The following is a 17,598-nucleotide window of genomic DNA, read 5'->3' as shown; positions in this document are numbered from 1 at the left end:
CTAGAAAGGATTGAAAATTGATGATGTGGCTTTGAATGGTGCATTTTGAACACAGAAAAAGTATGGAGTTCAAATAAGTTCAAGAAAATGAAATCCCTTTGTAACAGACGAGTTTCCGTATGAAACCGTTATACTTCGAAAGAGATTATCTGTTTTGTACACGAAGTGCATCTAGTTTTTGCCGTAACCCTCTCAACTTTTATGCACATGCTATGTGGGTGAAATGATGATACCATGCCAACTTTCAACATTTTCAGAGTTCATTTGGAATGCTTTTGAATTTCAGGGTCTTATAGCTCAAAAAATCAGTAAATGCATGAAAAATAACAAATGAAGTCAGAAAGGGTTGAAAATTGATGATGTGGCTTTGAATGGTGCATTTTGAACACAGAAAAAGTATAGAGTTCAAATAAGTTCAAAAAAATGAAATCCCTTTGTAACAGACGAGTTTTCGTATGAAACCCTTATACTTCGAAAGAGATTGTCCGTTTTGTACACGAAGTGCATCCAGTTTTTGCCGTAAGCCTCTCTACTTTTTTGAACATGCTATGTGGGTGAAATGATGATACCATGTCAACTTTCAACCTTTTTAGAGTTCATTTGTAGTGCTTTTCAATTTCAGGGTCTTATAGCTCAAAATAATCAGTAAATGCATGAAAAATAACAAATGAAGTCAGAAAGGATTGAAAATTGAAGATGCGGCTTTGAATGGTGAATTTTGAACACGGAAAAAGTATGGAGTTTAAATAAGTTCAAAACAATGAAATCCCTTTGTAACACACGAGTTTCCGTATGAAACCCTGATACTTCGAAAGAGATTGTCCGTTTTGTACACGAAGTGCATCCAGTTTTTGTCGTAAGCCTTTCTACTTTCTTGCACATGCTATGTGGATGAAATGATGATACCATGCCAACTTTCAACCTTTTCAGAGTTCATTTGTAGTGCTTTTCAATTTCAGGGTCCTATAGCTCAAAATAATCAGTAAATGCATGAAAAATAACAAATGAAGTCAGAAAGGATTGAAAATTGATGATGTGGCTTTGAATGGTGCATTTTGAACACAGAAAAAGTATGGAGTTCAAATAAGTTCAAAACAATGAAATCCCTTTATAACAGACGAGTTTCCATATGAAACCGTGATACTACGAATTTCAGGGTCTTTCAGCAAAAAGAATTATCATAAAATAAAATAAATAAGTAATTTGAAACAAAATAATATAAACTTTAATAAAATATATAAGTAGAAACAAAATAAAATAAAATGAAATAAATTTAATAACATAAATAAAATTTATGAAACTAAAATTATCAAAGTATTTTCTATTCAAAACATTATAAGCAACCTCTAAAATTTATGAAACTAAAATTATATAAAATTGATGCAACTAAAATTATCAAAGTATTTTCTGTTCAAAATCATTAAAAGCAAAAAGAATTATCATAAAAAACTTTTTCGTTAGAAACTTTAATAGGAAAAGGATTTATCACAAAATAAAATAAATAAGTAATTAGAAACAAAATAAAATAAAATAAATAAGTATTCTGTTGTAAGAAGAAACAAAACAAAAAAATAAAGCAAAAAAGAAAACAAAAAAACTGGGGAAAATTATATAAAATAAAATAAAATAAATAAGTATTTTCTGTTCAAAACATTATAAGCAACATCTAAAATTTATGAAACTAAAATTATATAAAATTGATGCAACTAAAATTATCAAAGTATTCTCTGTTCAAAATCATTAAAAACAAAAAGAACTTTCATAAAGAACTTTTTTGTTAGAAACTTTAGTAGCAAAAAGAATTATCATAAAATAAAATAAGTAAGTAATTACAAACAAAATAAAATAAAATAAATAAGTTTTTTGTTGTAAGCAGAAACAAAACAAAAAAATAAAGCAAAAAAACTGGGAAAAAATAAAAAATTTGCCACCTACTGGGCCACCACGGCCTGAATACGACTAGAAACCCTTAAATGGACTAGGATTCAGGCCCGCAGAAGGCCCAGTAGGCCCATCAGGCATAGCAGTCACAATTAGGCCCGTAAGCCTGCAATGGAGAGGAGCTCGAGAGGGGTGCGGCAGTGGGGCTTATAAACCACTGCGCGCCCCTCTCGACTAGCGAGGTGGGACTAAACTCACACCACCCCACTGTGCAAGGTCTTTTGTCCCGGTTGGTGGCACCAACCGGGACTAAAGGGGTGCATTGGTTCCGGTTCGTGGCACCAACCGGAACCAATGCCCCCCCTTTAGTCTCGGTTGGTGCTACCAATCGGGACCAAAGGCCACTGCTTCCCGCCCTTTGGACTGCTGAAAAAAGACCTTTGGTCCCGGTTGGTGGCACGAACCGGGACCAAAGGGGGGTATTCGTCCCGGTTTGTGCCATCAACCGGGACCAAAGGTTCTGCTATATAAGCCCACACTTAGAAAATTTGTCAGTTTCATCGCCAATTGCCTCCTGACGATGCCGAGCTCATCGACGCCGCCAGGCTGCCTCGACGCCGTCCGCCGCCCCTGCCGTCGCCCCCGACCGCGTCGTCGCCCTCGCCATCGCCGACGTCGTCCCCGAGCCCGCGCGCCCCTGCCCCCGCCCCGAGCGCGCCTTCTCCGTCCGCCATCCCCGAGCCTTCCTTGTCGCCGACGCCACCTCACTGTGAGCTCCTCCTCCCTGTACTGGCCGCCGTGGCCGCCGCGCGCTGCCACCGCGCCGCCGCCCCTGCCCTGCGCATATATGTGTGTGTATGTGTATATATGCGTGTACATGTTCATAGCATTTTTTCATAAATGTATTTTTTTGTCAATTTATGTATATGTTCATATATATATATATATATATATATATATATATATATATATATATATATATGTGCATATTTGTAAAACAATTGTGCATGTATAGGAAAATTTATGTATATGTTTTTGTGCACATTTTTTGTCAATTTATGTATATGTCCATATTTAGAAAAAAAAAGGAGTGAAAAAAGAAGGTTAGTGCATTTTATATTAGTGTAGAGGAAAACGTAAAATAAGGAAAACAAAGAAAAGTTTTATATATCGGAAAGGAAGAAGAAGAAAAGAAAGAGAGAAAAAACCAAAATAAGAAAAGGAAGAAAGGAGAAGAAGAGGAAAAATAAATAAGAAGAGAAAAAAAGAAAAAAAGAAGAAGATGAGAAGAAGAAAGGAATAGAGGCCACCGGAAAATGCAAACGGAGGCCGTGCTTGCAATAGGGATCCGCGCTGCAGGAGTATAAGTCATGTATTCGATTTATTTTTGCCCTGTATTGAACCAGGCAGGCCCCACGCACATGCAATAGCATCTAGGCCTCGACGTTCACCTGACATGTACGTCCTTTCTCATGCAGGCCTGTACACTGTGTGCATGCCGTTGAGCAACGTTGGCCAGTCATAGACCACCAGTTTGTCAAGTGCGAACGTGGATCATATGTCGCCAGCGACCATGCAAGTTCGTTCACATTAGCTATCATGTTCACTAAGCAAGTTTAATCTCTCTCATGTAAATTTGTCTGTCCATTTTGACCAGCTAATGCAACACGGGTAAGCTGTTTTTGTGTTTAAAAACCATTACCACTAACCTGGCACCTCAGTGTTATCTGTTCCACACATGCTAGAAAATCGAAACAGATTAGCCACATGCGCTTTGTCTGACACGGCAAAAAGTTTAGTCCTCCCTGATCTCAATTAGAATTAGCGAGTTCACTAGACGTCTTGTGCATCAGCTTTGCGTCGCGCAGTGTGGTTCACTTTCCACCGTCTCCTCTCTGCATTAAATTCAATTGTTCCTGTCCAGGGCAGACTACCCGCCCTCATTTACTGCGACGCCTGCCCCAAGCATGCTAGGTGCAGTGTTGTCAACTCACTAGTCGTAGCTATACAGCGTGCACTGCTAGGCATGGACACTCACACTTCTCTCCAGCACGAACCAATTTTCTAATCGAACGACCAAGCCAAAACCTTGGCAGCATGACAACCCGGCAAAAAACCACGTATGATGTCTGGTAGACAGACTGATGAACGGTACAACACGAGCAAACCTCCCAGAACAGAGTGCAGTATTAACATCACAATTTGGAACATGAACAAATGCAGAGCCAAAATACAAAAAAATGCAAATGGTAAATTCAATTGAAACATAACAATCCGCCTCACAAAAATGATGTCAACAGACACAAATTTTCACCCAAATATTAGTCTTCAACAAAATGGTCCATGTCCAATAGTAAAGTCACATTACACAGTTCGCGATTACATGAAACGGCACATAAATAAGGATTTCCTGAGTTGGAAACTCTTTGGCTAACAACAACAACCATCCAAAGAAAGTTAGCTTCAAACGCACATTTCGGAACACCACATTCAAACATTTTGGCAATTTCCTTGGCTCCTTCAAAAAATCTCTTCTACCAAGACATGTTGTGCTTTTGCACTCCACAAATCTTGCAAAAGCAGACCTCTTCAAATGTTGCTCGTAAGGCGGTTTATCCTAATCCTGTATCATTTTTTGAACAAACAGGCAAACGAATCAAAGGTAGGGCCAAGACTTGTTGCCAACTGAACAAAATGATATCCTAATCATAAAAAGAGACTCAATCTACATCAGGGTCTAGTATTCAGCTGGCCACATCATTTCTAGTCTGATAATCAATAGAACAAAAATAAATGGCCTGAATCCTAAACCCTAATGTATGTTCATGGGTGTTCCAATCATCATCATCTACTGAGAAAATGAAAAAAAATATACTATGGCTAATCATAAAAACATAACTAGGACACAAGATACCCGCCAAAAAAAAGCTAGAACACAAGATAAAAATGAGGCGACTAAAAACAGACTATAGCTAAAAGAAAGCTTCATTTTTTACTCTGAAGATGTGCAGAACAAAAAGAAACGGACTGCACACTAAACTCTATTGTGCGTTCATCTATTTTCCATTCATCATAGGCTAGCGATGAAGGAAAAACGGTTCATCCTAAACACTGCCTTTTTCGATTAAGATAAATCTAATGTTTTTTAGTTCCAAATACACAACCAACTACCCATGATTAATTCAACAATGAGAGGGTGGACATAACAATAGGTCAAACTTCTCTAGATATACTACACATGACCGGCGAATCCAAGTCCGTCGGATCTAAGGCATAAGAAAGTGTTTCTAACACAAAGCAATTAAATATGGTCGTGATCAAGGCATATAAGAGAGTGTTTCTAACACAACCGCAATGCATCATGCCTAATGACAACTAGCTTGAGATCCACTTCGGGTGTTCAAGACCACCCTAAAATCAGTGCGCCACCGACCATTTCATCGTACATCATGTACAAAATAAAACACAATCAAGCATGCAATACCTCTCATAAAACATATGACCTAGATAAAGGATCTCCTTTTTCCATGAACAATAAATAGTAGCTACAAGACAAAAAATAAAAACAGAACAACACTGATCCGGTGATCCCAAATAGTGCTATGTCACAAATATCCTTCCATATCACAAGAGGGCACACAAAATTCCATCAAAAACAACAGAGCATGGAGCAGCGCTAAGAGAATGGTAACCAATCTGAATGATTAGCCCCTGAATTTTACTGAAGCATGCCACACTGTTATGACTACGGAGTTATCTATAACATGCTACACCGACCCATACCCGATGAGATCATCGGAAGTAATAGCATTGCAGTTTTCGGCAAAAAAACAACAGTTGTATTCCAGAATTTACTAAGAACACTGCCTAGGGTCGATGAACTTGCAGTAGCTCGTTCAAAATCCAGGATTGGGGGGGGGGGGGGGGGGCAAATAGCAGAACGGTACAGGATGAGAGCAATCGATCGACCAAGACACGACAAGGCTATAAATTCTGCATTTTTTTTCTTCAGACATGCCCAAAACTGAATCGCGTGGTAAAGCAAGAATTAACCCACCAGGAAAAAAAAAATCCACAATTATTGGTTTTGGCCAAGAAACGTTTGTGTCTCAGAAACAGGAACGTCTAGCATTATCGGGGAAAGCAAACTACACCATGTTTTTTTTCGATGATCAAACTACATCATATGTACATGTGAGAGTTTTAGATTCGCAATTACCTTATGGTCCAACCGCTGGTGGCCTCTGAGCAAACGTCAAAGCCGACATCTCCGCACAGCTGTGTGCTCTCACCGCGGCGGCCCAACTGGCAATCGGCAATGATGATGGAATCCCGCGACTACATGGGGAAGACATCAGAAATCGGCTTTGCCATCCCAACACGGATCCTGTGGAAAAGGGGGTGGTGAGGCAAACAAACTTAAATCGATAGAATGGGACGCAGATCTAAGCCCGACGGGCGGTCAATAAGAAGACGCACGCATGGCACTCAACACGAATGGAGCACATCTGGCTGGTGATGAACAATAACTAGAAGAAAAGCAAAGTACAGGATGTGAATGTGATCCAGTCTCACCGACGGATACAATGAAGAAGATGATTTCCCTTGGCCAGATCCATGGACGAGGACCGCGTCCTCTGTAGATCCGGCGTTGTGTAGGCTCGAGGTGATTTGGCCGCCGGAGTGGAAGATGACGCCAGATCCGGGTGGTTTGGCTGCCGGAGTGGAAGAGGACGAGTGCTCCGGCCGTCACTTCCGTCGCACGCGCATCGTTGGAGCTGAGGTAGGGTGTGGCGGAGCCATGAGCAGACGAGAGGTAGCTGGCGACGGCAATAATGGAAGAGAGATAGAGGAGAGCGCGTAGCACAGGATACAGCAGCCTTCACGTGTGTGACGCCGCATCGAAGATTAGAAGAGGTACAGGAGCAGGCCATGGGCCAAACATGTACGCTGCTAGGTGTATCCCGGACCGTATATTCATGACTAGCCTGACAGTGGCCTGCCAGCAGCCTGACGGATTTTAGATCCCAATGCACATTTCAATGGCCCAGATTCCGGCCTGCCTGATGCTCGGCCTCTGAAAGCCTGCACTCTAGAGGCCACCCTCTATTCCTTTCTTCTTCTCCTCTTCTTATTTCTTCTTCGTCTTTTTTTTATCGGGTATGTCGTTATCGATATACCCCCTCCCCGATAACATTATTTTCCCATATATGTATGTCGTCGTTGTCGATATATATAACTCCCTCCCAGATAACTTCGACATGAGGGGCGGTCGATATATATACCCCCTCTCGACCGTGATAACTTATACCACGGGAGCACCCCCGGCCCTCTCGCTCGATCAAAACTCTCGAGGACAGCCAAACCCTAGAAAAAATAATGTTGGTCTCCTACCCCCTCCAGCCGCGCCCCTACCCGATCGACAAACTCTCTTGAGGCCACCCAAATTTACCAAGTTAAAATAGCGTTGTCGTCGAGGCCACCCCGAACCCTGGAAGCCTTGTTGAGGCCACCCCAAACCCTTGAAGCGTTGCCGAGGCCACCCCAAACCCTAGAGAAGCGTCGAGGCCAGGCCACTAATATGATTCCTTATTGTGCTTAGCTAGCTAGTTCTATGTTTGCCACTAATATATCCATCTTTCATGTCTGAATAATAATTGCCATGTTGTAAATATTTGCAGAAACTATGGATCCGCACCCCCGAGATGAAGCAACAGAAGCGGTGTTGGGGGAGATAATCGCACACGAAAGTGATGCCGTCTTGTCGTTTCTCAACGTCACATGCACCGATGGTCTGGAAAGACAGGATGAAGAAGCAGGCTACGACGATGATCAAACAATGGAGGAGGAAGGACACCGTGATGACGGCTCCGGTGACCGAATGGAGGGGGAAGGACACCGTGATGACGGCTCCGATGACCGAACAGAGGAGGAAGGACACCGTGATGACGGCTCCGGTGACCGAACGGAGTCCGACCAGATATATATATATATTAATTAATTAATTAAGCATGGGCTGACTATAGCTAATTGATGCATTAATTGTTTTTGGTATGTACACATATTAACTCTCTTCTTTTTCTTCTTTTCTAGTCCTCTGGATCGAGCAACACTTTGGTAAAGAGACGAGGCCCGAAGAGAAAGTTGCGCACGGATGAAAGGTACACGATCATCGAAATTGATCGCGCTGGCCAACCGATTGAACCCCTCCAGACCAAGCAAAAATTTAATGCTCAGTGCGGGGTTCTAGTTAGGGACATGATCCCGATCGGCATCGAGCAATGGTTGAAGCCTAAGGACAAAGACTCTCATGTGTCTTATGTCAGCGATAGGCAGAAAGCTGATCTTTGGACCGTGCTGCAGGAAAATTTCACCTTCCCGCCAGAGGAGGATCTGGAGAATCCAGTTAAAAAGCCAATGATCAAGGCTTGTGCTCTTAAGAAGATGGCTGAGCTATTCAGGAGGTGGAAGAATGAGCTGAAATCATCGTTTGTCGACCAAGACAGGACTCCAGAATTCATCGGCTGATTTGAGAAGATCAAAGATCAGTGGCCCGCATTTGTCACCAAAAAGAAATCTGAGAGAGCAGCGAAGATGTCAGCGACAGACAAGAAAAATGCTGCAAAGAAGAAGCATCACCAACGCACGGGGTCAGGTGGCTACCTGAAAGCCCGGCCGTTGTGGGACAAGGCTGAGAATGACCTCATTGCTAAAGGGATCGAACCAGAGACTCGACACTGGCTAGACCGTTGCAGGACTTGGTTCTTCGGGGTTGGGGGAAAATTGGACCCTGTAACAGGGAAGTGCGTTTGGACCAACGAGCAGCTGAACACACCCATCGAGAAGCTTCAGGAGTATATCAAAAAGGCGCAGCAAGGGACGTTCGTTCCAGACAGAGAGAACGACGAGCTCACAGTGGCCCTCGGGAATCTTGAGCACCCTGGACGGACACGAGGCACGCCAGGCTCCCTTTCGTGGAAGGTTGGATTTCCCGACGCAGGCGGTTACAAACGCCGGGAGAGGAAGAAGAAAAAGGAGTTGACCCAACTACAAGCGCTGCACGCAAGGGTACAAGCGCTAGAGGAACGAGACGAGGCCCGCAGCACGCGACCTGCCGAAGCTGCTACACCCGAAGCTACACCGCCATCTCAGCGGAGAAGCATCGTGGCTTCCACGGAGCTGCTTTAGGAGCCTGTCTTCACGGCTCCTGCTAGCTACGCCGTGGACTTAATGACGGAGTCTCACAATTGCCACCTTATGACGCAATGAATGAATATGAAAGTCAAGGCGGATGTTGGCTCTGTTGCACGTCCTGAACCTGGCGCAACTTTTCACTGCCGGCCGATTCCAGAAGGATATGCTAGGGTGATGGTAGACGAAATAACGGAGGGATTTGAGGAGCTCGAGCTTGAACACCCTACCGGTGAAGGGGAGACTCGGCTGGGTTCTGCTCTGAAGACTCCATGCATATGGCGGAAGGAGCTCATCAACCTTCCGAACTGGACGCCTCCGCCTCCTCCTCCTCCTCCTCCGGCGAGTCAGGGCACTCCGCCTCCTCCACCGCCTCCTCCTCCGACAAGTGATCAGGGCACTCAGCCTCCTTCTCCGGCGTGTGGCGGCACTCCGCCTCCTTCTCGGCCTGCGCCGGCGCGCCCGAGTAGCCACCAGCCTCCTCCTTCTCCGCCTCGCCAGCAAGGGCGGAAGAGACCCGCCGCCGCCCCGGCTACTCCGGCGCTCGTAGTCCTCCTCCGCCTCGTAAGCAAGCACGAAAGAAGACAGCCGCAGCCGCTCCGTCTGCTTCGGCGTCTAGCAGTACAGCCAGAGGCAGGCAATACAGATTCGGTCCACCTCTCAAGCCTCTAGAGAACTTACCATATGAGAGGACCGTGGAAGAAAACGCGAAGATCGTGGAAAAAGAAGTGAATGACTTCTTTGAAGGGGTGAAAGCAAAGAGACATCTAGCTCCGGAGGAGAAGGTAGACCGGGTGAAAGCAAAGCACACACTCTCTGCCCTGAGGAAACCACCAAAGTCTCCGCCAAAAACCAACTATGAGCGCATTACTGCAAAGGTATATATCTAAGCGGAGCGATCGGGAAATACTATCAGTGATCGAAGGTTAGCAGAACGACGAGTTGGGAAAAAAATTGCCCAGCTCGGCGAACAAGCGGACCAATCGTGCCCCCCGCTTAAGGTGTCTAGCGATATCGCCGCTAATGATGCAGGGATGGTGCCCGGCTATAGCAATCTTGAAGATTACCTGGCCGACGATGTACATTATGATTACTTGGAGGTGGAAGAACACCAATACCATTACGGGAAGCCTCTTGTCAAAGATGAAAAATCTCTAACAACGATGATGCGAAGATTCCATGATTGGTACATGAAAACCTGCAGAGAGTCTGGGGGGACGAATACTTTGTATCTGAGAGTTAAAGAGGAGCACGACCTCGTTGGAATTGATTTGTTGATTGTTCCATTTGAGGAGTTCTTCCAATGGTTCAATCAAAAGGCCCTCGCTAAATTAACTGTCACTTGCTACTGTCTGTAAGTACTACTTCTGTCATTAAGTCTATATATAGCTCAGCTCTTTCATTGCATGTACATATGATTATCCTCACTATATTATGCAGATTGAAGATCGTCGAGTGCAGAAAAGCAGAAATGTATGATATTGGGTTCATTAACACAAATCTCATAGATAAATTTGAGGTTGAAAAGAACACCGATGATGTTGAGGCCAACTTGCTCAAATCATTGATACTAAATCAAAACAAAGATAGAATACTCTTTCCTTACAACTTTGAGTGAGTGTTACTGTCTTGTGCATATTCGGTTTCCCTTATTACTCGAGCGAGGTTATAGTAATGTAATTGATGAGTTATGCATGCGTGCGCAGCTTCCACTATATTCTCCTGGAGATTAAGCTTGAGCAGGGACTAGTAACCGTCTTAGACTCGAGACGAAAAATCTCCCGAGACCTATGCGGACATGACTAAAATGCTCGAGAAGTAAGTTCAATCGATCATTATCGCACCATATCAGCAACTTTTTGTTCATTTCCTGATATCAAGTAATTGTTTTCTTTGTCTCGCAGGGTTTGGAAAGTATTCACCGCACAAGCTCCGGGACTGTCGGGGGAGCTGCGATGGACATACCCGAAAGTAAGTATTACTAGCTAGCTAGTTCCGCGCATCTCGATCCCGTTGATTCTAGCTATTTTCTTCAATGCCATTTATAATGCTTCATTATCAGTTTGATTGACCTCTATTTCTCGTAAAGTGCGTGTAGCAGGAACAAGGTAATGATTTCTGTGGATACTACGTGTGCGAGTTCATCTACAACGTGACTTGCAAAGATAAGCGGGGTACTCTAAAAGACAATTTGATGTGCATAAGCAATAATATTCACAATTTCATTTTATTACACCATCATTTCTGTTGAGTTTCATTCATATATATGTATTAACCCCCTTCTTCAAATTAGACGTGGGAGATGCGGAATGAACTCCTACCAAAAATCGCATGAAAGCAATTCAAGAGGAATTAGCGGGATTCTTTCTTGACCACGTCATCAATAAAGCCGAAGAATACCATGTGGAACTTGATTTCAGATTCTAGGGGATTGTAACAGATATTACATATTGTATATGTATGTAGCCAGTAGCGTCGGATAGATAATACGAAAACTTGTTGTTCGACCAATCTCTCGAAGAAGGAGAGGTCGATCACTTCTCTCGGTATGCATGACGAACTTCTGTACTTAATGGTTTCCTTCATTTTCTTACTAGCTAGCGTGTCGAGGGCCTCTCTATACATATAGTACGTAGCGTCGACCAAGCACGGAGATAAAAGAGGACACTTCTCTCTATTAATTAATTAGCTACCTAACATAATATATGAAGCACCTTAATTAACCATACAAAACCCCCAAATCCACCCCCCTTTCAGAAGAAAAAAACCCTAGCCCCTGAACAGCTGACGCTTGGATGCCTATTGGTCCCAGTTGGTGCCACCAAACGGGACTAAAGACCCTCCTGCTTGCGCTCGCCACAGCGGCCACGTGGAGGCCCATCTGTCCCGGTTCGTATAAGAACCGGGACTAAAGGCCAAGGGCATTAGTAACGACCCTTTAGTCCCTGTTCCGCAACTGGGACAGATGGGCCTTATGAACCGGGACAAATGGCCCTTTTTCTACTAGTGTTTTACGGTACATCAAAACAATACCAGCTGTCCATTCGCAACCATTTGATGGACTAGATCCACCAGTACTACTGGACGTGATCGGTAGTATTTTTGTTTTAAGGGCATGCACATTAGTTTAGACACTTATAGTCTATAATAATCCTCCACGTCTCGAAACAGGCTTTCGCCCCGCTTTATATATAAAGCAACAATACTCAAGTTAATTACATGGCGGAACAATACAATGTGGTGAGTTAGCCCTCCGATACAACAGATCCTTCAATACTAAGCCAACACACTCACACAAGACTGCGTGGCCGGACAACTAGTGACATAAGACCAGAGTACAAAGCTACGACATGACCTAGGACACCTAGCCTCCACGGCAACGCCCTCCGGATGGGAATGCTGTTAAGGCATATCTCTCTCGATGTAGTTTTGGTGATTGATGACAACATGTTTGCGGACTAATCGTGTGCTTTGAGCATTTCAAAGATTCATCCTTTGGCACGAGACGATTTCTTTCCCCTCAGAGTGTTATTCAAGACGGTGTAGCTCTTTTGTTTCTTGTTTGGTGGACTAGTTTCGTAGGAGTCACCGTACTATCAAGAGGGGGTCCGCTTTGGTAAGGCTTGGGTGGAATCAACACGTACACATCCTTTCCTCACCTTCTGAGTCGTTCCGCTTCAATGGAGTGCTCTTTCCCCTTTCAGTCTGCTGTTTTGGGTCCAAGCGGTAGTACCGCAGTACCCAGCGGTAGTACCGCTTGTGGGTCTCAGCCACAGTACCGCTGCGGTACCGGGCCCCTACCGCGTCGACTTGAGGGGGTCGCCTCTCGTGTCGGGTTGTGTGGCACTTGCAGCGGTAGTAGAAGCGGTAGTACCGCCCTACCACCGCGACAGTACCGCACCGGGCTCAGTTCCTGCACCGCACGGTAGTACCGCCCTCTGCGGGGCTGTTTTGGGGGTAACGGTTGGATGGGTTCCCCTTGTATAAAAGGGGGTCCTCTTCTTCTTCGTTGACTTACTTCTTCCCCCAAAAGCTCCATTAATGCTCCAAGCTCCATTTTCGCCCGATCTCTCTCCCTAGCCAATCAAACTTGTTGATTTGCTCGGGATTGGTTGAGAAGGCCCCGATCTACACTTCCACCAAGAGAAATTTGATTCCCCCACTAATCCCTAGCGGATCTTGTTACTCTTGGGTGTTTGAGCACCCTAGATGGTTGAGGTCACCACGGAGCCATAGTCCATTGTGGTGAAGCTTCGTGGTGTTGTTGGGAGCCTCCGATTAAGTTGTGGAGATTGCCCCAACCTTATTTGCAAAGGTCCGATCGCCGCCTCCAAGGGCACCAATAGTGGAATCATGGCATCTCACATTGTGTGAGGGCGTGAGGAGAATACGGTGGCCCTAGTGGCTTCTTGGGGAGCATTATGCCTCCACGCAGCTCCAACGGAGACGTACTTCTCCTCAAAAGGAAGGAACTTCGGTAACACATCCTCGTCTTCACCGGCTCCACTCTTGGTTATCTCGTACCTTTACTTGTGCAAGCTTATTAGTGTTACTTCCCTTGCTTGTTGTGCTTGTTGTTGTTGCATCATATAGGTTGCTCACCTAGTTGCACATCTAGACAACCTACTTTGATGCAAAGTTTAACTTGGTAAATAAAAGCTAAAAATTGTTAGTTGCCTATTCACCCCCCCCCCCCCTCTAGTCTACCATATCGATCCTTTCAATTGGTATCAGAGTCTCATCTCTTTACTAAGGACTTTGCCGCCCAAAGAGTATGGTTGACACCGTAGACAGTGTGGAGGAGCACTTCGGTGTGGATCCGATCTCGTCTACGGGCGATGGGGGAACCTCGGTCTCTTGTGAGGAATTCAATGTAGCCTTGAAGACATTGAAAACCTCCATGACGACCGAGGTTGAAAGTATGTTTACTAAATTCATTGAAGGGCTTAAAATATCCACCGCACCGTTGAAAGTGGGTGATCCCACTGACAAGGTGACGGATTCTAACTCCGACAAGGGGGAAGCTAGTAGTGGAAAGGCTCCTTCCTCTAGTGGTAAAAATGGCACCGGCATCTTTGCCCATGTGGAACCACCACTTGTTTATGGTGGACCGATTCCTTCCACTTATTTGAATCATGTCGGTCCTCCCCTTAAGATTATGAAAAATGAGGACTTTGATTTTTGGGTTTATTGCTTTAAGCGCCATTTAAATCATGCGAATACTAATCTTTAGAGAATCTCTGAAGAAGGTTTCTATCCACTGCACATCGACATCGCCCCAAAGAAGTGGTCCAGAGCTCCCCTTAATAACCCTGCCTCCTTCCAGGCGCGGCCCTCATTTTCAGTCATGTACACTAAAATCTCGGTGATGGTGTAGCACCCTCAAATATGATCATGTTCTAATGTTTCTGCAGCTAAAAAAAACCAATAATAATGATGGCGCGGATGTCCTTCTGCAGGTGCCCCCTATATATCCTTGCTTAACACCATGTGCCTAGCATCTCATACGCCGGCGGTACCCACTTTTGCTTGCCCAAGGCGGTGCACACAACCGTCCCCAGAGTTCTCTCAAATACAAAACCAAGTAGGATGTGGTTGATGGTTTCAGCATGTTGATCACATAACAGGCATGCATCATGTACAACATCTATTCTTTAGGGCTAGCCAAGGAAAGAATCGACACTGCAACAGGGCCTTCAGTTTCTATGATAACTCCAAGGTGGGCACCACCTCCCGCCCTGTAAACTTGGTAGCCTGTGCGGACCGGACCAAGAAAACGCCATCCAGCTCCCAAGCCCAACGAATAGTATAGGCAACCCTAGTGTGTAGCCGCACGTTGGCAATTCTTTGCCATAGTACCAAGTATTCCGCCAATGTGCTCAATTTCATAATGGGATGAATGTCCCTCGCCCAAGCTCCTTTCGTAGGAGCAATGCAAACATTTCTTGCCGATCGCACGTGCTATGCCATTATGGCATACATCTGCGGAGCTAGCTCCTCAATTCGTAGGCTATCATTCCGACGATCCTCCCAAAACAGCATACCATGACCGTCACCTATGCCAAGTCTTGTCGCCGTCTTCACTAATGTCATTGATCATCCGACATCCTAATCTCGAGTTCCTTCCATGGCTATGCCAACTCTTTTTGCCGTCTTAACTAATGTACTTGAATTGCCACACCCATGGCCGCCACAATTTTCATTGGAAGATAACTCCCTAGCAAGTGCACAGTTTCCACCATTCGCCGCCGCTTTGCCGCACCCATGGCCACCACAGTTTTCAGTGGCAGATCGAGCACTAGAATTGCGTGAATTGGGATCACTAAACTTGCCATAAAAATGTTTGAAGTTGCCATGTGTTCGTGCCACACGCGTGACACTTATCAGGGTCCTAGAAGTATGGTACTCCCATGCTTCCACCTCGTTAGGTTTGATTACTGCGCCATCAATAAAATTTGGAATCTAAATCGATTCACACATTGCTGAACATCGAGCAAAACTAAGAACTGAATCAATATTTATTGAAGTTGTAACTGAGCTACTCTTCAACAAGCGATTTATCGTTTATGTTTCTTGAAGGATCAAACAAATTTGAGTTTACAAGTTTACAGTGCACTATGACTGGGTGCATCGCTCAATGCAGAGGCCATGGCTTACTCTACTTTTCAAAAAGAATAAGTTTACAGTGTTCTGGATGCATCTTTTCGTACTAAATTCATGATCTAAAGAGTTCTCATAGTTTTTCGTTTCTTCTTCTTATTAATTTTGTTAAAGCACGTCTTACTAGTAGAAAACAGGGCTTTGATCATAGCGCAATATACACATTAGTCCCGGTTGCATTACGAACCGGGACTAATGTGATCATTAGTCCCGGTTCGAGCAACTAAAGGCATAAGTCTCGGTTCACATGGGCCCTTTAGTCCCGGTTTGAGACACCAACCAGGACAAAAGGGCATCGCACCCTTTAGTCCCGGATCGTGTCTCAAACCGGGACTAAAGATTAGACCTTTAGTCCCGGTTCGAGATATGAACCGGAACTAAATGGTGTGATGCCCTTTTGTCCCGGTTCGTGTCTCAAACCGGGATTAAAGGGCCCATTTCTCAAACTCTACCCCCCCCCCCCCCCCGCGTATTGCCATTTCATTTTTAGAAAAAAAAGAAAATGATAAAAACTTCAAAAAAATAAAATCCTTCGAGATGTAGTTATATTACTACATCTACTAGTTAGGAAAATTAAAAAACTTAAATTTGGACATATTTTGCAAAAAAAAGTGTCATGAAAAAGTAAAACGGCTATAACTTTTGCATACGATGTCGAAAAAAACGTATAATATTTCAAAATGTTTAGCACGAAAATCCGCATCCGATTGTGACGGCCTATGGCCTGTTTGAAAATTTTTAGAATCCTCAAATTCTAAAAGGAAAAAACATATGCTCAAATTTTAGTTTTTTTTAATTTTGGTTAAATCTGGTCAAACTATGGCCAAACTACTTATTCCAGAAGTATTAGTGTTACTACATAATTATTCAAGAATATTAGTGTTACTAAATAATTATTTTAATTTTTTAATTTTGGTCAAATCTGGTCAAACTATGGTCAAACTACTTATTCAAGAAATATTAGTGTTACTAAATAATTATTGTTTTTTAGAATAACAGTTCTAAACTCAAACAGTGAAACGTGTGACTTCATGCTCAAGCTAAACTCCTGAGGGTTAAAAGGATTGACATCTTACTATTGTGAGGAAAACAACAAGTGCAGACTTGGAAACGAGGGGGAATAGAATCCGGAAGTTAAGCGTGCTCAAGCTCGAGTAGTGAGAGGATGAGTGACCGGCCGGAAAGTTAGATGATTTAGAATGATGAGGGGTGATTAGAGATTAGAGGTTAAATTAAGCAGTGATGAGGGGTGATTAGAGATTAGAGGTTAAATTGAGCAGTGATGAGGGATGATTATAGATTAAATTTGAAAATGCGAAAAAAGAAATTAAAAACAAATTCATAAAATTTTCTTTAGTCCCGTTTGGTGTTATCAACCGGGACTAAAACGGGACTAAAGACCCTCTAGAACCGGGACAAATATCTTTTTTTCTACTAGTGTTTAGATGTGTTCTAGGTGTTACATATCTAAGTTATATGTCACTGATTTTATGCGAAAATCTGTATGGGTATTTTTATTATTTTATTTTTGATTGAGTCACTCTCTGATATGCAATAACTAGAATACATTTGTCCAAGACAGACATTTTTAATAGCTTAATCTGCACTGTGGAGCACTCACTGCCTATCGACAATATCTCGAGTGCACCACATATCGTACACGTCTACATGCGTCTGCGTGGCCTGGTACGTGCTACATGCAACACATGCAACGTATACACGTGCCACGGTTTCTTCAGCGACAAGGCCTATCATTGTGGCTGGACAATTGATGCCATATATTTGCTCAGCAAAGACTAAGAGTGGACTTGGGACGAATGGTAACAAAAATAACACGTCAGATCGAATGGCGCGGTGCTTTAAATA

General features: G+C 43.8%; 1 long non-coding RNA gene across 1 annotated transcript; it reads right to left on the bottom strand.

The window, feature by feature from the left end:
* Positions 1 to 4,176: 4,176 nt before the first annotated feature.
* Positions 4,177 to 6,766, bottom strand: LOC123184517 (uncharacterized). The gene is made up of 3 exons (XR_006492984.1): positions 6,457 to 6,766; positions 6,101 to 6,268; positions 4,177 to 4,504 (listed from the first exon to the last, which is right to left on the bottom strand). It is a non-coding gene; the product is annotated as an uncharacterized lncRNA (long non-coding RNA).
* Positions 6,767 to 17,598: the final 10,832 nt, after the last annotated feature.

Source organism: Triticum aestivum, chromosome 2A, assembly GCF_018294505.1.
Source record: "Triticum aestivum cultivar Chinese Spring chromosome 2A, IWGSC CS RefSeq v2.1, whole genome shotgun sequence".
In the NCBI taxonomy this organism is placed as follows: Eukaryota; Viridiplantae; Streptophyta; class Magnoliopsida; order Poales; family Poaceae; genus Triticum; species Triticum aestivum.
The sequence above is the reverse complement of the archived record's forward strand: the minus strand, read 5'-3'. Positions and strand labels throughout refer to the sequence as shown.